This window comes from Dama dama, chromosome 8 (genome assembly GCF_033118175.1).
Source record: "Dama dama isolate Ldn47 chromosome 8, ASM3311817v1, whole genome shotgun sequence".
NCBI classification, from domain to species: Eukaryota; Metazoa; Chordata; class Mammalia; order Artiodactyla; family Cervidae; genus Dama; species Dama dama.
Genome location: NC_083688.1, coordinates 40099139 through 40121981, shown reverse-complemented (window position 1 = coordinate 40121981; position 22843 = coordinate 40099139). Strand labels below are relative to the sequence as shown.

At 44.4% G+C, this 22843-nt stretch overlaps 1 long non-coding RNA gene across 1 annotated transcript in view; it reads right to left on the bottom strand.

Annotated features, from left to right (window-relative positions):
- The window catches only part of LOC133060948 (uncharacterized), a 64312-nt gene extending 47426 nt beyond the window's left edge, over window positions 1-16886 (bottom strand). The window contains exon 1 of the long non-coding RNA XR_009693872.1: window positions 16687-16886. This is a non-coding gene — a long non-coding RNA (uncharacterized LOC133060948). The remainder of the gene's footprint in view (window positions 1-16686) is intronic.
- Between the last annotated feature and the right edge of the window lie 5957 nt (window positions 16887-22843).

Genomic DNA, 22843 nt, shown 5'->3' with positions numbered 1-22843 from the left:
CCCTGGTTCCAGGTGATCTCACAGTTGGTGTTCTCAGTGTTTATCTTGGCCTCTGGGGCTTTATTAATGTAATTACAGACACAAGTCACCAGTTGGGTGTGTAATTGGGTATATGAGATTCTCTGTATAAAACTAATCGCTAAAAGATAGGACAGACCCAGAGATGCCCAAGAAATCAGCTGCCCCAACTGGTCCATTTTACAGACCTGGAAACTGAGGCCCTGGCAAGTGAAGGGACCTGCCCTAAGCCATCACATGGCTAATTTGGGGAGACAACAGAGGACTTCAAAGGAACAAGTCTGCCCCTTTGATGTAAGTTCAAAGGATGTCGATTAAACTGACTTCAGTTAAACGCGTTGTCAAGGAGAGTTCCCCTCCCTTCAAACTGTAAGAGTCAGTACCCAGAGCAAAACCACCCTCAAGGGGGACCTGTCAGTGTCATCCAAAAGGAACACAGGTACGGAAGCACACTCTCAGAATCCTTCTCATTCTTTCACACAGGAAATACCAGCCTGCTGAAGTCCTTCACCAATATTCTCCTCTTACTGTAAACAAACAAAAATAGACTCATCATTAGGCCAATCAAAAGAGCACTATGAGAATCCCTTGGATTTGGAGGAGGAAAAAACAAAGCACAACTCGGGCAATATGACACATCTGTCTTCTGTTAAACGCATCACCTGTAATTTCAAAAATGTCCACTTTCTCAGCCACCTCACCCCCGGGCAAAGCACTTCTCCCCCAGGGCCTCTGTCCACATCTGGTTTTCTCTTCTTGCACCCCACGTATAAACTCCCAGGAGACCTGCTCACACCATCCTCCGCATGACCCCCGTGCACTCATCTCCCCACCCTCTCTGATGGAGAGTGACTCCGCGCCCACTGCAGTGCTCCCCGTTGCTACCTGTTGCTAAGATGCAGCTAGCAGGTTCTAAGACCCAGGGGGATGACAGCCTTTCGTTGGCCTCACGTCAAGAGTCAGTGTGATTACTCCACTGCTGCCGATATCCTCTCTCTATCTGAGGATTTTCTCAAACATAGCTGCCCCATTTCTAAATATCCCCGACAAGTGCAATTCACCTGTGCCTGCCAGGGTAGCGTTCAATTGCTTTGAGATGTGTGTTACTACCAAGAGGCATTACCGCGTGGGAATATGCTGGCTTGGGCTCTTCGGTTTACCGTTGAAAGGATAACTTGGAATTCCACTCCGATAAAGTAATGGCTTACCTTGTTTCCCTTACTTGGCATCTCTGAAAATACAAAGTTACCCCTAAAAGGCTGATTCATTCCACTGTGGTGCTCTGAGCCCTCATGATGCCTCCAACTCATGGGGCGTCACTTGTGACCAAAGTGGCATGATCTGAATGTCAGGGTGGAGAGGCTCTCCCCCAACATCAGTAACAATTCTTGACCTTCCCTTCAGCTCACAAGTCTTTTCCTGCTAGACACCCCAGGTCCCTCGAGGACAGAGACCACATCTTATTTGTCAGTGTCTTCCCGTAACCGCAGGAGTACCTGGGGCCTGGTACAGAGTGGGTGTCTAGTTTCACTTTTTTCCCTTTTACATAACACTGACCATCTCACCTGTTTTAAAACGTGCAATTTTGTGGCATGAAGTCTGTGCACAGTGTTGGACGGAGTCATTCTTTCAAGTTATTTTTTTCTAAGTCTCCTTAATAAAATCACTGTAAACACATTAACAGCCTTTCCTAAGAAATAAACAAAAATATGAAACAAGCAGCCTGATTTAAAGGAAATCCAGATAGCAAGGTATAAATATGATCTCCCACTAAGTACAACTGTTACCACCACTTTGCCATCTCTGCAATCATCTCCCAGTGCTAAGAACATAGTCACTAAGCAGATGCATTGAGCCCTCTGCCAGACACGGGGAATAAAGAGAGGAAAAGACACACCCATTGCCTGTGAGGGGCTTAAAGTCTGGAGAAGAGACAGGGGTTTATTTCTAACTCCCCACACTGCAAGGTAAACCTCATAAGGGCAGGGATTTGTCAGTTCTTCCCCTACTGTATCCTCAGTACTTCAATCAGTGCCTGGCACTTGGCAGGCGTTTTTAAAATACTTGTTGGATGAATAAATAATGAAAATCGTGTGGGGGAAGTTGGGGACAGCTTTACAGAAGACATTAGGTTGAGCTGTGTCTTAAAGAAGAGTCTGAACATCCCAGGAGAAGAGAGTCATCCTGAAATGTTAGGGAACCAAACAGGTGGTGTAATTGGATGTTGAAAGAGAAGGACATGTAGGTCAAGGTTGGGTGATAAAGGAACTTGGATGCCATCTTGAGGAATCTGGAGTTTGAATTTTTACCTTATTGGTGAAGAATTTTGAGCAAAATGTTTGCATTTTGGAAAAGCCTAGATAAGCCACACTTACCAAAACTGACCAGCCCCCGGCATCTGAAGCCTTTAATTATGTGGTATCAGTAACAAGTACTCCAGGCTCCCATCCAGTCTGCATCATCCTGACTGAGTACCTCTCCCGAACTTTCCACCCCAGCCTCCCCACTCAAGTCCCTCCTTCCTGAGTCACGGTCCCCTCGAAGCAAAGACAGACCTGCGTGAACCCACCTAGGAATCTCTTCTGCTGTGGGATTCTACTTTTCCAGCTGGCTTTTAAGCTTTGCCCATCGATTCCTCGTTTAGATTATTCTCATGGAAGCAGGAGTAGGGACAAAGGACTTTGAGAGTAAATGCGTTACTGGGAATGAGCCTGGGAAGAATAAGCAAGCCACTGTGGAGACAGTGAGACATAGAAGAGAGAAACAAACGATGGAAGATGATCAGTGCATGAGCTACCATGGTCAGCACTGAGGCTCGGCCCCACGAGAACGTTACAGCCTACGTCTCTTCCAGAAACTGTCCTTGGGAAGGCCAAGAAAGCTGGGGTGTGTGCCCATCAATTTCTAATTGGGGATCATCAAATTCCAGGCGCCTGGGGTCTGCCCTGAGGTCTGACAGTCCTCGGACAGAGAAGAGAGACGTGGGTGTCTGCAGGAGGGAGCTGTCAGCGTGCATAGGAACTGCCTATGTAGCTTCGGGGGAAGCTCAGAGGTGGACCAAGGATGAAGGCATTGGCAGCATCCCCTACACCACCTGCACCATCGGAGGTCAGTTTCCCTTTACAAAGACTGGCAGGGACAAGACAGTACTGTGCGTCCACAAAACCAATACTTCTTGGGCACTCAAAAGGCCTACAAGTCACAGGCTCGCTTGAAGTTAAACCACCTCATCAGACCAAGTTCTTCCCAGTGTAAGACGGACAGAAGTGATACAGAGTCACTTCCAGGTCTGGCCATTAAGAACATTCCGTCTGAACCTCCAATTCGCTTTCCCTTCGTGACTAACTTGAAGACCATCTGCTTAAAATGGTATGTTATGACTTTATTAAATTAGTGTGTGTTAAGTGGAACACGGGGCGCTGGATGGTGAGTCAAGTTTCAACAACAGACCACAAGAGAAACTGAAACAGAAGTTTACTGCTTGCAGGTTCCAAGGGCTCACACAGGGAGGTCAAGGCAGAGTGCAAAGAGAGCAGGGAGGCAGGACTTAGAGCACACGTCTTTATTGGGGTGCGTGGGCAGAGGGGGTTGGGATTTTCAGGTTAGGGCCGGATTGGTCAATTCAAACTAAAAGAGCATGGGTGTGGTAAGAATAAGGCACACAGATGTCAGGAGTGGAGGGAGACGACTGATCGCAAAGACATCCCAGGAAACTGATATTCGCCTGTGACACTGAAGGATGCAGACTAAGGCGTGGGCTTGTGTGAAGGGGCTGGAGTCAGTTCAAGGTCCCTGCAGGCTGACTGGCCAAACAAAACAGATGCAGAGGCAGCGATAACATGGAATGAGCTTAACTAAACTCTCAATATGGTGAGAACACAAATTAGAAGGAGTGTTTATCCCTGAGTCCCCGTGCGGAGGAGCCCACCAAGGAAAGCCATTCAGATCGCAGACTGCGGTGTGAATGAGAAATGAACTGTTGAAGGAAGCTCCTTACACATGCAGGTTTATTTGTTACCACAGTACAGCCCAGCCTATCCTGACTAGTACAGGATATATTTTGCTCTGCTGAGACTCTCTACATGTCCCAACAGTATGCTTCTTTTCCCCTTCTGTGTTTGTAACTTGAAAAGAATAGTTTAATGCTACAATAGGACTTAAAACGGTGTGCTGACATTTCAAAGAACAAATAGGCTTTGCTGAGTGATGGTCTTGCAGTTTGCAATGAATACAGGAAGCCCAGCTGGTATAATAGCCTTGATAGCACCTCCCAAGGCCCCCTGCTCACTTTAAGACATCAGTTTGGACAGCAAGGTTCAGCGGCCCACCCCTCCACTTAACGGATCTAGAGAAACCACCAATTACTACTCAACTGCCTTCCATGCAGCGGCCCTGGGGGTCAGAGGATAACATCCTGAAGGGCCATTTGCAATGATTATGTAATTAATATTATCATGATGTATAACTGCATGTAATGGTTCTCACAGATGGAGACCTTTTAATCCCGGACCATTCTTCAAAGCAAGGTGGTCTCTCACTCTTACCCTGCGATATTCAGGGGCATGCTTTGGCTGCACTGTTTCTAGTTTTTATTGCGCATCTTTAAGTCGTTTCTTTGAAACCCGTGGGTCTCAGCAGTTTTTGAACTAGGTTTTGTGGTTCTATATCCCCTTCATGGATTTTAAAACCATCAGTTTACACAAATGCTTGCTCATGGGCATTGACTCCTCCCCAAGTCTAACTCTTAGATTTATCGACTAAGAAGGACATAACTGACCGAAACTTCACCCAGCTCAATATTTGCCTAGAGACGATAAATCTCAACACCGACCCAAACCAAAAGTCGATAGATATGTATTGTTACACAGTTTCTTTCGACAAGAGTCATCAATTGGGTATGGATTTTGAAATAATTTTATTTTGATTGGAGTGTGGGATGAGCTTGACAGTGCCGGCTGAAAATAAAGGCTGGGAAGTACGATCAGAACACTTGCTCCTTGTAATCCCATAGTTAAATGTGGTGCTGTGAGCAGCACTTAAAAAAGAAAAAAGACCTTGTCATATATCAGGCATCCAGAAGGGCTGCTTTATGTGAGATGATGTCATCATAATGGCAGAGTGTGTTAAGCCCTCTGTGAATCCCCACCGGGTATTTGTCCTGCATGAGAATCAATTACAACAAAGATAAATGGTGCATTAGAAGTGTCTTTTGGCATATATTTCACTTCTGATATATGTTGTTCTGCTGAGCAACAAACGATTTAGATAAACCTCAAGGTCATGTTTGGGCCAGAGAGATGTTTTTCATTAGCCAGAGAGTGACCATCCTGATAAGAGAAACAGCAGCTTGTGGAAAACTGTAAAACACCCGTGTCCTCAGGGGTGGCCCAAGGAGCCTACCTGGGCTGCGCAGTTCAGGCTGAAAGCCCTGGATATTTACAGGAAGCCACATGAGCCTCCAGACTGCGGGAGAGTCACATCATCTCCCAGCTATGGCTCCTGAGTCCATCGGACAGTCATTGCTGTAAACTGTAGTTACACCTCCAGGAGGGACCCTGGAGAGTGCAGAGCCCCAGCACAAATCTTAACACGGGCTGAGCTGTGACTTTTTCCCCCTGGGTCTGTGTTATGAGTTCATGTCCTGTTTTGGCCACGCCTCCTGTTTTCCCTGAGTCGTCTTCACAATTCCACGTTTGAGAAGGGAAAGTCTGTTCATTCGTGGCTCCTTTGGGTCACCGAGGCATTTACATCCACTGGGACCTCAGACCCATGGCCACTGGGACTGTCACCACGCCAGAGAGTGCAGCGCAGCCCGGCCTGAGTGTGCTGCGGTCATCTCCTCTTTCTGTCATTGACTCCAGTGCCTGTAATGGGCTCTCGTTTAGGGTCCTGTCCTCCTAAGGACCTCACCACAGCCTCAGGGGCCGCTGAACTTCTCGTCTTTATTCCAGAATCTTCAGTGTCTTTAGGGGACTCCATTGCCTTCCCTGGAAAAGGCCGTCCTCCATATGTTCCTAAAAAGAAATTCCAGCCTCTCCTCCTTCCACTAGGAAGCTTCCCCTTCACTTCAATCTGGGGGGTCTTCTCCATTTTCGAAGAGCTTGCTGTACATACACAGAGCCCACAGCGTAATCACCTGGTGATTTGTCATCTCTGCGGCCTGAAACAGCAAGTGCTATGAGAGATGATTTTCATCTTATTACCGATTATAAGCATGCTGCTTATTACCAATTAAAAGTATACACTCAACAAGTACTTTAGGAATAAATGAAAAAAAATTCAGAATATTAAATGTCTATGCCCATATTTTTCTACCAAGGTCTATTACAGTTGGATTAAGAACTTCAGAGATTGGCTTTCATTTTCCCCTATTTCTTAACAGTAAGAGCCACAGAGACTCAGGGACTACTTTAGGGACTACTTGGCCGTCTCAGGCCTGGTTGCTGCCTCTGGAGTACGTGGGGTGTGAATGTGAACCAACCAAATAGAAGGGAACGGGCCGAAGGGTCACTGGCTCCGGGCCAATGAACACTGCTTTCTTGCTTGTGAGTTTTTTCCTTCTTTGCAGAAGCTGGACCTGACCAGGAACAATGGAAGTCAGCAGGAAGAGGGAGACCGTTCTAAACCACAGGCACCTGGGAGGCACACCCTGGCCCTACGTCCCCACCAGGCTGCGTTCAAGTCCCCTCTCCCCCACAGTGGCTCTGTCCCAGCACTGCGCGCACCATGTTATGACGCCTGCCTTTTTCCCTGCACACATCTTTACGCAAGTTTAACCAGCTGATGTTTGAAAGCTAAGGTTGGTTTTCTCAACAGCTTTACTGAGTTACAACTGACATGTAAAATTGTACATATTTAAAGTGTACAGTTTGGTAAGTTTTATACATATATACGTGTGTGTGCGTATATACAATAATTCCTCTACTTGCAAATGAGTTCACGTTCATGAATCCAATGTGTTCCTAAGTCCAATAAAGGTAGCCTAGATACCCAATTTACACAATTGGCTATATAGTACAATACCGTACATCACCACTTGCTTCTGGACATCGTGGGCTTGAAATAAAGATAATCTCCCCTACTGTACTCTATGCATACTACACTCCACGCAGTACCATACTCTATACATACTGTACTACACATAGCACTTTTGTTTTTATCACCTGCCTTTAGCCGAGCAAGAGAAAAAGTGATATATACATATATCTCCATAGTACCACCACCACAATCAATATAGTGAACATTCTCATCATCTCCCAAGGTTTCCCCATGTCCCTTTGTTACCCCACCCTCCTCCCAGCTTCTCTGTTCTCAGGCATCCACTGATCTGCTCTGTTATTATTGATTACTCTGCATTTTCTTGAGTTCTGTATAAATGGAGTGATACAGTACGTGATCTTATTGACTGGCTTCTTTCACTCAGCATGGTTATTTTGAGTTTCATCCATATTGTTGCATGTATTAATTGTATATTTTAAAATAAGATTTTTTACAAAACTAACCTGAAAGTTTAGGGACCGCCTAAAAACTGAAAAAGGTTGGGTTCTTCAGATAATATTATATAATAAACTGCCTAGATTTGTTCCAGAAGTAGCAATCCTGATATCAGCAGGAAACCCACAAAAATGAAAGACTCAGAACAGGAAAGGGGCAAATAACAAATGGAGATGAACAGCTAAGAGAACAGAGAGAAGGAGCTGGAAACATCTGAATTTCCTTCTGTCTGTAACTCTCTCCCCCGCAGTGCTTCCCCACCATCCTCTGTCACTGATTCATCCTAATCTTTCACTGAAAGTATTTCTACTTCCCTCCTCTTCCAAATATCCCACCTCTGCTATAAATAAAGCCTTTTGTTTTTATCACCTGCCTTTAGCCGAGCAAGAGAAAAAGTGAAATTACCTCCTACTCAAACATCTCACTGGACACCCCACTGATGCTGTGCTTAGAATTTTGAAACCATGACGCTTGAGATAAATCTTTCCTTTTCAAATCCCCGTGTAAGAATGCCGGAGGCTGGCTTCATCTGCCTTCCCTACCACGTCTCGGAGACCTCAGCCCAACTTGGGAGCCTTACCCATTGGTTAGAAAGCATGCTAATCCCAACATGTGATCAGGCAGGCAAGGATGGATGCCTTGTCAAGTGGAAGCTTCTTTGGGGTTTTACCCTCTCTAATGAAATACTTATAAAAGTACACTTCCCTTCATCATAACAGCCCAACCCTGGGCAAAAGCACATGTCCACTCATAGACTGCTACTTGTCCAGCCTCAGTCCTATCAGCTTAGAAGAGCTGTTTCTTATGCCCTGGTTGCCTTTCAAAATGCATTAAACCCTCCCTCCTTGACTTTTGCATGTACAGGCACCTAAATCCCAGAAGACTGACTGCAGTGAGAATTCCAACTTTCAGCAAGCTATGTGAGAGACACCGGGTTTGCTATTTGTTTTGTGAAAAGCCCATTTATCCTCCGTGTTTGTTCCAGGCCAGTTAGCATAACTTACTTATTTAATGGGCATACTTTAATGCCTAAATAGCACAGATTCCAAAGCTATGGTTGAAGGCAGAGCAAAATGATTCCCTTGTAGATAAAGAAGGCGCCACTCCAATTACTGTAAAACCTGGCCATGAATTGCCAGGCCCAGAGCAATCCTTCATCCAGACGACTGGTGAGTGTCTGGCCATCCCTTCACCTGACACTTCACAAGTAGAGGACTGTTTTCTTCCTCCCACTCTCCTAAGCATCCTGTGCCAAGAATTTGCTTAGGCTCCTGGCAGGAGGTCTAATTACCTGTGACTTAATTGACCATGCTGTAGCTGGGTAGAGCAGCAAATATTCTGAGGAGTCTTCCAGAACCATTCTCTACCAAGTCCTGACCTGTCTCACCTGCCTGATCTCCAGTGTCCCTCAAACCCTCCTACCAGATCTTGGAAACCCCACCATGGGTTTTTCTTCCCGCAGCTTTTTTTTTTTTTTCACAGTCTCCTTTACCTAGATTGTCTCCTTGGTCTTCACCTCCCATCTTTGTCTACCAAAAACCTGTTCATCCTCCAAGTCCTAGACCTGACTGCCCCCTCCCCCCCGTTTTTAATGCTCCTGTAAATCCCTCAGCACAAAGTGATTTCTTTCCGTTTCCTTCTTAAAGCACTTAGTTCATTCCATAAATATGGAAGTTGTCAGGTTCTGCCCTGATTGAAGCCGGAGCAGCCTAGATGGCCATCGCCTTGGGGCTGACATGTCAGAGGACCTTCAGGCAGGCACTGTGCTTTCACATGGATTAGTGCACTTAATCCTCAAAGAACTGTCTACGTTCCAAAGATGTTATTTAACTTGTCTAAGATCACAGAGCTAATAAGTCATAGATTTGAACTTAAGGCAGTTTGACTCTTGCGCTTAACTGAGGGACCAGACTTTAAGCTCTTAAGAAGAACAGCTCTCTGGAGAAGGAAATGGCAACCTACTCCAGTATTCTTGCCTGGAAAAGTCCATGGACAGAGGAGGCTGGTGGGCTGCAGTCCATGGGGTTATATGACTGAGCATGTGTGCACAATGGTAGAGGGAGATGGACTGGTAGCAATAAAGTGGTAGAACTAAAAAAAAAAAAAAAAAAAGAACAGCTCTATTGACCTTACGATGTGCCTTCCCTATAAGTAACAGTCACATACACAACACACACACACACACAATCTTTTATAAATATTTATTTTATACTGATATGTAACTAGATACAGATGTATCTCACATAAATACAATTAATGAAAAGAATGTGTATTAGTTTCCTGGGGCTGCTGTAACAAATTACTGAAAGCTTCGTGGCTTAAAACAATAGAAATTTATTTTCTCGCGGTTCTGGAGGACAGTATCCTGAAACCATCATCACTGAGCCAAAATCAAGGGGTTGGCAGGGCCAGGCTCACTCCGGAGACTCTGGATGAGAATCCATGCTTCGCCTCTTCCAGCTGCTGGCATTGCCCGGTCTGTGACCACATCATTCCAGTCACTCTGGTCACATGGCCATCTCCTTTTCTGTTTGCCTCGCTCATACAAGGACACCTGTGACAGCATTTAGGGCTCACCCAGATAACCCAGGATAATGTGATCATCTCAAGATTTTTTAATTAATCACATCTACAAAGATCCTCTTCCCCCCCCCCCCCCACTCAAACCAGACAGTGTTTACAGTTTCCAGAGATTAGAACATGCTACTTTGCGAACCATTGTTCACCCAAGGGTAATACCCAACCTTGGTTCTCATTCCTAAGTCATAGATGTCCATTAGCAGCTGATCTTACAAGCTAGTACACTCCAAACTGAAATTAGACTTTGCAGGAACCACTTCCTCAGTCCCTGAAATGCAGAGAAACCAAAGGACTCTCTTTAGGAGAAGCTGGGTTTCAACCATGAAAAGTACAGTTGTCAATAGAAAACAAACAGAGTTCATTCCCCTTGACAAACATATTGTGGGTCACAGTTTTATAGCTGAATCAACAAACTGCTCTCCATAAACTACACTTTTGTGCAACACAAACTATTTCAGAAACACTCTTGCTGCCAAGATGAGAAGTAGACGTAGCCCATTCCTTACCCTGGTGTCTTGGAAAATTCTTTCCCATGTAGCTCGAGGTTGCCTGTGCTAACGCCAGAAGTAGTATATCACCCGCCGGTGACCAGCCACTCCCCTTCTGCTAGGGACCCAGGGAATCTCAAAGCACAAAGCATGAAACACGCCAGGGCTCTGGGTAGAAACCCCAGACAGCTGTTGTTAGACACGGTTACAGAAGCATTGAACGAGGACGGATCTGAAATTGCATGCTCATGTGGAGCCCGCCAGCCTCTGACAACCCTGGTGCGTGAGTCTCAGCAAACAAATCTATCGTTTGGGAAACAACTTCACGTGGAGACGTTCACCCATGGACAATGCCCAGTAGGCCCTTGGTCAGTATGATTTTATGGTTTATTTAAAAACAATTAAATAGCCATTAAGCTTCCCTCTTTCCATCCGGCTTCCCTGCTTTCCAACCTCTGTATGTCATGTGTGTATTCGCTCCCTCCTTCTAGAACTCTTGCACACGTAAACACACACATTCTCTGTGGTGTCATTGCTCTATTATGAAGAGGAAACATTATGATTTTTCCACCTCTGCTGAGCGTTAAAGATTCAGTTGCAACTGTGAATGTGAGCTGACTGGCCCCCAGTGACGGGCACTGGCCTTTATGAGCCAAATGCTCTCTCTCTGCATGGAGATGCAGCCAGGGCTGCAGGGTCGGGGGAGGGGGGCTCCTGTCTGATCCATTCTCTGCTTCAAACAGCTCGATCAAATTGATAGAATTAGAAAGCTTTCTTCTCTTGGTGACAGTTCAACCTCCTCTGTTTTATTTCTGCTGGGTTGGCACTAACTGGCCAGCCAGGCAGTTAACCATGTTTATGACTCACAGTCCAGGAAGCCTAAGTAAACACAGCCAGAGCCGAGGCACACGCTCCCTGCAGACCCTCTGGGTCAGGTGGGAAGGCCCCCTCCAGGAGCAGATTTCAGCGGTTGCTGGCTGGATGGCCATTTTGATCAGGAGCCAGCCCTGGCTTCTCTTCCAATGTCACTCTTGGGGGAAGCTCAGCAACCATGACACCTCTCCAGGGACACTGTCATCCAACTGTTACACAGAACATGGATCTGCCTGACAAGCCTGAAACAGCACAGGGTATTTCTCCCAAATCCTTTATCTATGCATCCCTAGAATGTTTCAGTTAGGATAGAGATATATTTTATAACACTTGGCATGTTGGCAATTCTCTTGTCCAACCTGTGATCTAGAATAACAGTATGTAAGGACCCGGAGTTAACAAAATAACCAAATTCAATCTTAGCACAAATAAGAGAGAAAGCAGAGATTTTCACAGTCCCCTCCATTAAAACTCACAAATTCAAGGATGCTAAATATTTACCCTTAGAGTCATCGAACTGTATAGCCTGTTAGCTAAAAGAACTATAGCCTGTATAGTCTGTTAGCTAAAAGAACAAAGGTGATGTTCTCAGCAGTTTAGAAGTATGGTCTGCACTCAGGCAGCTATAATCTGTACTCTACACCATTAAGCTGTACTGATGATAACACTAACACTTTAAATATCTTAATAATGATTTTATATTCCTTAGAATAATAGTTGTAAAATATTAACAATAACTAAATAATAAAAGTCTAGCACAGAGAGAACTCATTAAATTTCAGGGGCTGTGTTTTTTATGGTGTATTTTGTTTCATCCTATTGGCAACCCTCTAAACTAGATACTATTACGATCCTCAGCTACAGATGGGGAAACTAAATGAACTGGCTTGGAACAGAATGTAGAGCCCTAAGGAGGAAGTGTGGGAGTTGAACCTTGATAGTGTAAATCTAGAGTTTACTCTTAAAAATGCCTCTTTTAACCATAGGTTTTTGAGACACTAGGCTTCGTTAACCTCAGGAATAATCTACAAGATGTTCTGTCTCCCCATTGTACGTTTGGCATCACTTCTGTGGAAGACAAGAAGGACTGAAAGTGAAAGTGAAAGTCACTCAGTTGTGTCCAACTTTTGAGCACCACCCCACAGGCTATACAGTCCATGGAATTCTCCAGGCCAGAATACTAGAGTGGGTAACCGTTCCCTTCTCCAGGGGATCTTCGCAACCCAGGGATCGAACCCAGGTCTCCTACATTGCAGGCAGATTCTTTACCAGCTGAGCCATAAGGGAAGCCCAAGAATACTGGAGTGGGTAGCCTATCCCTTCTCCAGGGGATCTTCCCGACCCAGGAATTGAACCGGGGTCTCCTGCATTACAGGCGGATTCTTTAGCAGCTATGCTACTAGGGAAGTAGACAATACATTTTTAATACATATATATTAAAAAAATAAAAGTATGGTCTGAAATTCAGAATTCCATTCATTAACATTAATTTCTTCACTCATGGGAACTGGAGAAAATAGGGTTTCATCATTCTCCTGGAGAACATGAAACTCTAGTTCTTTCTTGGTCACGTCTATCTGGGCTTCCCTGGTGACTTAACTGGTAAAAAAAAAAAAAAAAAAAATCTGCCTGCAACGCCGGAGACCTGGGTTGGGAAGATCCCCTGGAGAAGGGAATGGCAACCCACTGCAATACTCTTGCCTGGAGAATCCCATGGACAGAGGAACCTGGAGGGCTACAATCCATGGGGTCACAAAGAGTCAGTCAGACACGAGTGAAGCAACTTAGTATGCACACACATCTATCTATCATGTGACTAAAGGGACCTTCCATTTCACCAAGAATGGAAGATAGTGCTCACCCTGCATGCGATATTCACGCAGGGACTCACAGGAAAGAAGAGAGGGGAGAGAGACGGAGACCAGCAGGAGTGGGGGAAAGAAAAGACCAAAAGTCTCAAGGAAGCTACTGACTATGTTGGCCTTTGCTAGATAATTCTTCTCATCCTAAATATGTGCCCATTTATACAGAGAACACACCCTTTCAAGTCTAGGAGCCAGACCTGGCCTTCTATAAACAATCGAGTGGTTTTTTTTACAAATGCAGAAAAGACAAATCTGATCCTTCCTCCCCCCTAAAAAACCCTCCCCAGGATGACTGATGACCCTCCATCCCTGTTTATTTCTGTCTGTTGAGAATAGCCTTCTCCTGGACAATTCTCTTAAAATACACTCTCTTCCCAGCAGGGGTCATATGTCAAAACCCTTGCATGTATGATACTTTCCATAGTAGGCATGATACTTTCAAACTCTTCAGCAAAGGAGAAATCAAGAAGATTTAAGGCCACCAAGAGGAGTAAGGGCAACAGAAATGGAGGGCAGCGCCAGACCCTGCTGTCCCCGCTCCCCCAACCCTACCCCCACCGCTGGCCTGTATGGAGGCGCCACCCAAAACTGGACAGGTGCTCAGGATCTGGTCCAGGGAGCGAGGCTGGGAGAGCAGAAGATGCTTCTGTGAGTGGGGGGATATTCCCCCTTCCTCCCAGCAGACTCAGTCTTGCAGCAAGGCACACAGCTCAGGGATCAGCTCCCCCTTTGTGGGGGACACAGACTGCACAGCCAGTGGCAGTGACTCTGGCAAGAAGACAGAATGTCAAGCTCACTCAGGGATTGGCCCTGGGGAAATAACTTCCATCATAAAACACACAAACAAAAAGATCTTTGGGCCTATTGACATTGCTCGTGTTTACTGGGAGGTGTACCCATGCTCCTGAGAAGTTTCCTTTGGGCTTGCTCTAAGGACCCCGGGGTCTTCCATTCTAGAACCACTGAGGTGCTGGGGTGTGCATTCATTGTCACCCTCTTAGAATATTCTGCACGCCTTTCCTCTCTGAAGCCGGAACCGGAACCTCGAATCTCCCCTATCCTATCTCCCCCTTGTTTCTCCATTCCCCCAACAAAAATAAGGCAGAGTGTGGTGGATGGGTTTGTGACACTGGCATTGCTGGGTTACTGTTTAAGAAATAAGGGATGAGCTGAGACTGTTCTAGACCTAGAGAAGACTGCCTACATCTTCAAAACTCTGGCAATCCTGGAGAGTCCAGCTTCATCTAGAAATCTTTGCACTGACTTTCACACAGCAAGGGCAGAATCAAATACTTCTAACTCGCTTGCCCGGGGATGCACAGGTAGAAACTGGAGGAGCTAAGATTCAAACCCAGGAAGTCTGACTCCAGGATCCCAGGATTCATGACCACCCAGCCCACACAGCCTCCCAGAGAGGGTGCAGTGAAGTTGGGGGAGAGGGCGTTTTCTGGGACTCTTCCCCCAGGTCTGATTCAGTCTTTCACGTTTAGCGTCTGATTCCTTGCTCTGCACCCCAGGAACCTGTCTGCCAGGTGGAGACCATGCCAGTGAGCAACCAGGCAGGGTCTAGGGAATAACACCCTGGGTCCGATAAGAGGAGGCACTGCCATTTATCCAGAACCAAATGTTACTGAACAAATAGGCTTAACTATGGGCAACTAGCATGGCCAGCGGCTCCCTCAGGCTTGGCTTCATGGCCAAAAAGATAAGGCTTCAGGCTAAGGAGGACAGATATAAGCAGCTTACTGGGTTGCTTTGCTAAACTTAACAACTGCAGAATAGGAGAATGAACAAGCAGTGTCTCAAACTTTCCCCGTTGCCAGTGGGGGCTACCTAGTAAGCATTTTCTATTGATTAAAGCATGGAAATTAAACCTCAAACCATCATTACCATGCTTGGAAGTGCTCTTCCTTTGTAAGAAATATCTGGAAAATTCTTACAGGTTTGAAGAAATCTCCCTCAATTTTCAGCTAAGTTATTAAATAAAAAGGTAGGTCATTGGGATGACCAAGAGATTTCCCCTCTAAGTCACGGTCTCATGTTTGAGTCTCCTCTTGCACATCATCAAATTAATACTCCAAATTTATACTATATTCTTTAAATAGTTGTAAAAGAGATATTTTTCAATATATTAATTCCTGCTTTAAATATATTTTTATTGTAAACATGGAGCTAAAGACTTAGCTCCAATTTGTGCAAAAATGTCTTCCAAATAACCAATATGGAAAATAAAGTTTAAAAAAAAAAACCTTATCAAAACAACTACCAAAGCAAACTTGCTCACACTCAGAAAAGTTCTAATTTTACCTCAAACAAATGTATTAATAAAGGTATTCACGAAAATTCCCTTTGTTCTGGATTCTAATTCTAAAATCGATGGGTAGAAAAATGGATAGACAGGTAGATGGGTGGGCAGACAGACAGATGGAGAGGTGGATGGATGAGAGTCTCATCACGAGTTTGTCACCTAGTTGAAATACGGGGTCATCTCCTTCAATATCTTTAAATTGTGGCTAGAAGCAATGAACTGTACACATAAAATTTACCATTTAACCATTTTTAAGTATAGAGTTCAGAAGTATTAACTGCTTTCAATATTACCCAGTCCCTAAGAACATATTACATATATACCTACACTTTCATTACACATGCCCCCACCCAAAAAAGGTAAGTAAAGAAATTAGAATACAATCAGGTAACAGGTGCAATGAAAAATTAAAATATACCAAGCTGGGATTGCCCTGGTGGTCCAGTGGTTAAGACTCCATGCTTGTGTGCAGGGGGCACAGGTTCAATCCCTGATTGGGGAACTAAGATCCCACATGCTGCACAGTGAGGCCAAAAAAAAATTAATTAAAATAAAATATACCAAGCTGAAGGAATATATTTTTAACTCCCCAGCTGAGAAGGGCCTCATGCCCTGCCCCTTTGCATGCCTTATTAATGTTGAAGACCATTTAATCACGTCCCCAGTAGAGGGTGAAACATCTTGTTTCCATTCATTAGGTCACAATAACTTTTTTGTTCAACAAAGTGCTTGGGATAAGGTTCAATGCATAGTGTCACTGACAACTCAGCTAATTGAAATCCCATCTGAAGCCCTGTGCCTTTTTACCAGAGACCAGCCCAACAATCCCATGCCTTTCCTAAGGTCTCCTTCCTGCTCGCGGCCTGAGCTCTTGTACCTAATCCAGCAGCAAGCCCAGGTTCTTAAGTGCTTAAACAACTCAGCAATTGAGGACCACAGTGACCCAAGATTTGCAGGAGAAAATTAAATATTTGTTGAATGAACGCACAGAAGCATGTGGGAATGAATGGAGGAGGGAACGAATGTATAAAGAATGGAAAGCCACAAAGAGTTTGCGTACCTGGTGTCAAAGAAGAACAGAATGACGCTCCTCAAGTGTTTTCATCTTTCTTGTTGAGTCCTCAACAATAGCTAATGAACAGGTCAATAAAACTAACCAGCCTTACATCCTGACTCAGAAAAGGTCAAACTAGTCAATGACCCAACTCAACAGCCAGGTAGAAAGCCTGGAGAGCGTCTCCTCAGATGTCCTTCAACAGGATGGGACGCAACGCTCTATACTTCCGGCTCGGAAGCGTTTGCGTTTGCGTTTCCTGCCCTGTGAACGGACATGCGCGTCCGTCCTCCAATCAGATGCCTCATACGGTGCCCAGTGAGTCTGTCTGCTCAGCCTTCACGGAGCGGGCTTCCGCTCACTTAGCGCCCTTGCTCAAAGAAACGCCCAACGAAGCCACACTCTGACCTCCCAGCAACACTGTGACTCACTAATTTTGACAATTAGTCACATCCTTAAAAATGAGGAAGCAGAGGAGAAAAAAACGTGACAAACCTTTCTCCAAAATGTGGGGAATTCTCTTAGAAGGTTGTACCTGCACCACCTCTGTTCCTGGGTGTGAATGGACATCCTTTCATATCTCTGTCTCTGGATACAACCTAAGTCAGTCAGTCATTCTGCTGTCAACCAAATTTCAGCAGACTTTGAAATGTCTTTTGCGTCTGGAGTTTGCATGAGTTTGCTTATTTTTTTAGCGCTTTGGCCTGTCATAACAACAGCCTCTCGAATCCCAGTATTTCTATTCTCCTCGCATAATAACCTCAAAATGTATTACTGTTGAGAAACTCCATTCTCTCTGCCAGCAAGTCCCCTGAGGGAAGCTCGAACAGAAGTTTTTACAGTCACTTCGTGAGAGAGTCACTTATCCACTGGACCTAATCAAGTTTTCCAAGGCATGGCCCACAGCTGACACCCAGCACTACACTCTTCGTATATGCACTTTTTCTCTTCCTTTCCCTTAAGACGATATGGAAAAAAAAAAAAAAACCTAGGCTGTTTCTTTCACAGCAAAACATCATGGACAAAAGCAAGTGACTATTTTTGTGACAGTGCTACTAGCGATTCTGGCCTGTAAGTAAAAAGACTTTACCGGGACCAGAGGACTAATTAACAGGTCAGCCAGATAATGCACTAACACAGGAGGAAGTGTGTATTTATAATAAAAACCCAGGCTGCGCGTGTACTGCAGGCGGCTGCTGATTTTACAGCTGCTCTTTTGGCCCCATGGAAGCACATGAGCATAGGGTGGTGAGTAGGGGGTGACCCAACAACCAGCCCCAATTAATGCCTCCCCTTCTCTGTGAATCAAGAAATAAAGGTTGAAGAGAAGCCCTTTCAGAGGCCTGCATTTGGAAGCTGTGATCTTCTGGATAGTTTGATGAACCAATTCACGAAGCTATATCTGCCACTTAGTAGCATAGCCTGAAAGACTCAGAAGATTAGTGTCTCGACTGCTCAGAGTTTACATTCCATGAAAAGAGACCCAATGCCCACTTTCTCTGTGTGTTAGCAACTCTTGCGTGGAAGGTTGAATCTGTGAATTGCATGCGCATCTGGCATCTCTTCAAATAGAAACTTCTGTGAGCTGGCAGGCTTGCCCACTGGCTATCAACATTCCTGATGGGGATCCAGGGACATCTAGGATCCTCTAGTGCCTTCTAAATGAGCAGAGAAATATTACCTGTGGGATTGTTTTAGTTATGTTTCATTAAAGCTTAAAGCATCTAAACTCCTGCCCCATTTTTCAATGAAAGCAGTTAAGACTTTACAGGGAGATGCATGTAAATAACTGATGTCAAAATTTTCAGGGATGGCCTTGAGCAAAACGGTGAACTCACGAAAGGGTGCATAACAAGTTACCACGAAGGTAGTGCTTTAAATTAAAACAGATTTATTATCTCACACTTCTGGAGATCAGAAGTCTGAAATGCATCTCACTGGGCTAGAATGAAGGTCATCAGAGGGGCTGCATCTATTTCTGGAGGCTCTAGGAGAGAATCCATTTCCTTGACTTTTTCAGCTTCAAGAGGCTTCCTTCATCTCTTGGATCATGGCCCCATCCTCCATCTTCAATATGTGCTTGCCTTGTCATTCTACCATCCATTTCCATCAATTTTATCAGCTGAACTGTTTCTTAGTTCCTTTCTGTTCCTAACCCCATGACTTCCTTCATGGAATTCTTGAAGCACTAAACTGAACTATACTTTGACAAAGGACCCTCTAGGTAATATCCAAAATACATGAAGAACTCATACAACTCAACTTCATGAGAACAACTAGAACACTGGAGTGGGTAAGCCATTCCATTCTTCAGGGGATCTTCCCAACCTGGGGAGTGGACCCAGGTCTCCCACATTGCAGACAGATCTTTACTGTCTGAGCCACCAGGAAGCCCTAAAAATGGGCAGAGGATCTTAATAGACATTTTTTTTAAAGAGACATACAGATGGTCAGAAAGTGCATGAAAAGATGGTCAACACCACTAATTATTAGGGAAAAGTAAATCCAAACCTAGATGAGGTATTACCTCACACCAATTGGAAGGGTTGTTATCAAAAAGACAATAGATTACAAGTGTTGGTGAGCATGAGGAGAAAAGGGAACCCTCACACGCTACTGGTGGGAATCTAAACTGGGCACCTACTGTAACTGTGGAGCTTCCCTGGTGGTGCAGATGGTAAAGAATCCACCTGCAAAGCAGGAGACCTGGGTTCAATCCCTGGGTCGGGAAGATCCCCTGGAGAAGGGAATGGCAACGCACTCCAGTATTCTTGTCTGGAGAACCTCCGCAGATAGAGGAGCCTGGTGGGCTATAGTCCATGAGGTCACGAAGAGTCAGACACAACGTAGCAACTAACACACACACTATAACTGCAGTACTGCCTGCAGATGGCAGATGATGCTATGGCAGATATCAAAAGATCAAGGTGGTAGATGGGACAAGACAAATTCTGTGCAGAGTTGTAAGTAAGGGGGGAGACTTTTTTCTTCGCCAATCTTCATTATGTTATACTACATATTTTCCTTAGAATTAACATTTTCTGTAACGGTTTACTAAATATTCACAGATGTATCTAATATCTATTTGCCTTGCATTTGCAAATATTGAAATCTTCTGAATACTTTTATATCACTACTGCTCATTATTGTATTTGAAAATTTCCTCCAAAAGAGTTGGTGCAACTACTGTGGAAAACAGTGTGGAGGCTCCTCAAAAAATTAAGGCTAGGACCACCATATGACCCAGCAATTCCCCTTCTGCCTAGTGATCTGAAGAATATGAAAATGCTAATTCAAAAAGATATACATCCCTTTGTGTTCATTTCAGCACTATTAACAACAGCCAAAATATGGAAACAATCTAAGTGCTCATAGAAGATATAGGTTATACATACAACAGGGTATTAGTCATAAAAAAAGATGAAATCTTGCTCCTTGTAACAACATGGTGGATCTGGTGTGCGTTACAGTAAGTGAAATAAGTCAGACAGAGAGAGACAATTACCATATGATTTTTCTCATATGCATAATATTGGTAAATAAATAAATCAAATTAATGAATTATCAAAACAAAACACAATTCATAGATGCAGAGATCAGAGTCGTGGTTACCAGAGGGGAAGGGGTGTGGGGGGGAGGGGGAGGGAAAAATGAGGAAAGGGATCAACTGAATGGTGACCAATGGAAACTAAACTTTTGGTGGTGAGCGTGAGGTTGGGTGTACAGAAGCTGAAATGTAATGCTGCACATGTGCAGCTTATATGATATTATAAACCAGTGCCACTGCCATGAAAGAGAAAGGATCCTCAAAAGAGCGGTAGGGGTAAAAGAGGGAAAACGTCAAGAGGTCCAAGTTTCCAGTTATAAAACAGTCATTTAGGAGAACGTCACATACAGCACACCACAGTCAGTCCATACTGTATTACATAGTTCAAGGTCGCCAAGTTTATACTCCAATTAAAAAAATAGTAAATAGAAAAAAGTTGCCAAGAGAGTCGATCTCAGATGACCTCATCACAAGAAAAAAAGAAATATTTTTTGCAACTGTGTATTGGTGACAGATGTTAACTAGATTGATGGTGATGATCATTTCACAATATATACAAGTATCAAATTATTACGTTGTACACTGAAACTAATACAATGGCATGGGTCAATTTTGCCTCGATTTTAAGAACAAATAAAGTGGGAGGAAGTGGGGAAAGGAGAACACAGTCGCCCCGAACCTTGACCTGTGCTCCTTAGCTCTGTGGGAAAGGGCTCACCTGTCTGAAGTCATGGATTGGGAGTTTTCACTGACTCTCCCTGCAGAGTGAGTCCATGCATTTCCAGCCCAAATTCATGTCTTTTTCTAATTTATCTCTTTTTACTTTCTTTTTACTTTTTTTTTTTTTTTTTACTTTTTTACTTTCTCCAAAATGTCTGTCCTGAATTCATGAAATACTGATACTTATCGTTACCAAGCATTTAGTTGAAGCTGGAATAGTGAAATGCATTGTATGTCTACAAGAACGACCTTTAGAATTGCTGGTGTGATGTTAGAATCATTTAGCTGGCTGAAATAATACCTCCTTCTCTATCTACAGTTCACTCATTAGGAAGTCATTCCTCTAACTTGAGGTTGCTTTCAGATGTTCAAATGGAAACTCCTGCAGAAAGGCTGATGCATTCAACATGGTCAGTTGTTTGTTTCTTCGCTGGGAAGAAGTCTGGTCTTTCCTCAGCCAAGCTGGAGAGGCGGTGGTGGTCCAGAGCATGAACACAGAGGAGAGAATCTTTTACCTGACTTCCACCCAAGAGAGCCTATTTCTCTAGGGAGTTCAAGTCAAGCAGGCCACATTTCACCAGGACCCTGGTGTGCAACCAGTTTACGTAAGCCAAGCATCTTCTACAGAAAAAGGTGGGCCCTTCTAAAGCATCTTCTTCAGACCTTCTCTTCCCCCACCTATTCTCAAAGTGTTTTACAGCTCTCAAGACTCATCTGCCGAAATCCAGCAGTTGGGGTGTCTTGGGATCACGGGATGTGGTGGAGATGACCCCAGGAAGTTATTGCATATGCACCAAGGGCGCTTTCCTCACCACCTTCACCTCCCAGGACGGCGGTAAGGCCTACATGCTGCTTTCAGTCATCCTCATTCCAGAAGAAAAAGAGGACATGAAGAGAGTAAAGAGGAGGAATGAGCACTTGGGGTCACAGTTCTCCTTTAGTGGTTGAAATGAAGACCTTGGAAGCGCCAGGCACAGAATCACCTGCTCCTGTGGGCGGTACCTCATTGAATCCCTATGAACCACCGTTTTCTAGGTGAGGAAATAGTCTGAGGATGTGATGTAACTTTCCAGACCAGGAGGAAAGTAAGGGGCAGAGCTGGGGCTCCCAACTCCTCCTTTAGAATCTCTCTCCCCTTAAATAATGTCCACCCAGTGCCAGAATGGTCGGTAGACGCCTCTATGGGCCTGTCCACCGTGACTGTTTTTATTCACATATCAAGTAGATATTAAGGAGACGTGTCTTCGCAATGTGCTGAGCTCTCTGCTAAGCATGTGATGTGCAATGGCACATTCAAACTCACAACCACCCAGTGAAATAATCTCAACTCCACATTGCCCCCTTCATTTACGTGTGAAGAACTTGACTCTCAGGGAAGTTAATGAGTGTCTCAAGATCACACAGCCAGTAAAAAGAAGAGTTCTCTGATTCTAACCTAGGTCAGTCTAATTTCAAGTTAGATCAACTGGGGTAAAGTTAAAAGGAACACTCCCAAAGGTTGTTTTTTTTTTTTGTTGTTGTTAGATTTTTGCTAGATCATAATGAGGCATGAAAAAGAGGAAAGCACTTTTAGAAAGAGACCTGAAACTGCAGAAGACCCAGAGTTTAGAGGAACATCAAGGCAAGAGACTGGAAAGGCCAATTTAGGAATGAGTCAGCAATTTCTCGGGGCTATTCAATGTATTTAATTTTTAAAAAGAGAGTAAAAAAGTGTTCTTTTTTTTTTTTTTTTGAAAAGCAAAATACCCAACCAGGGAATGCTCTCTGCCCTACATAGCATCTATCATACGATGCTGCAGACTTTCTGAAACCATCAACCGTGTATGTGTGTGGAATTATTCCCTCAAGGAAAGCAGATGAAACTCTGGTGCATGAGATTCGTATAACTGCTGGAGA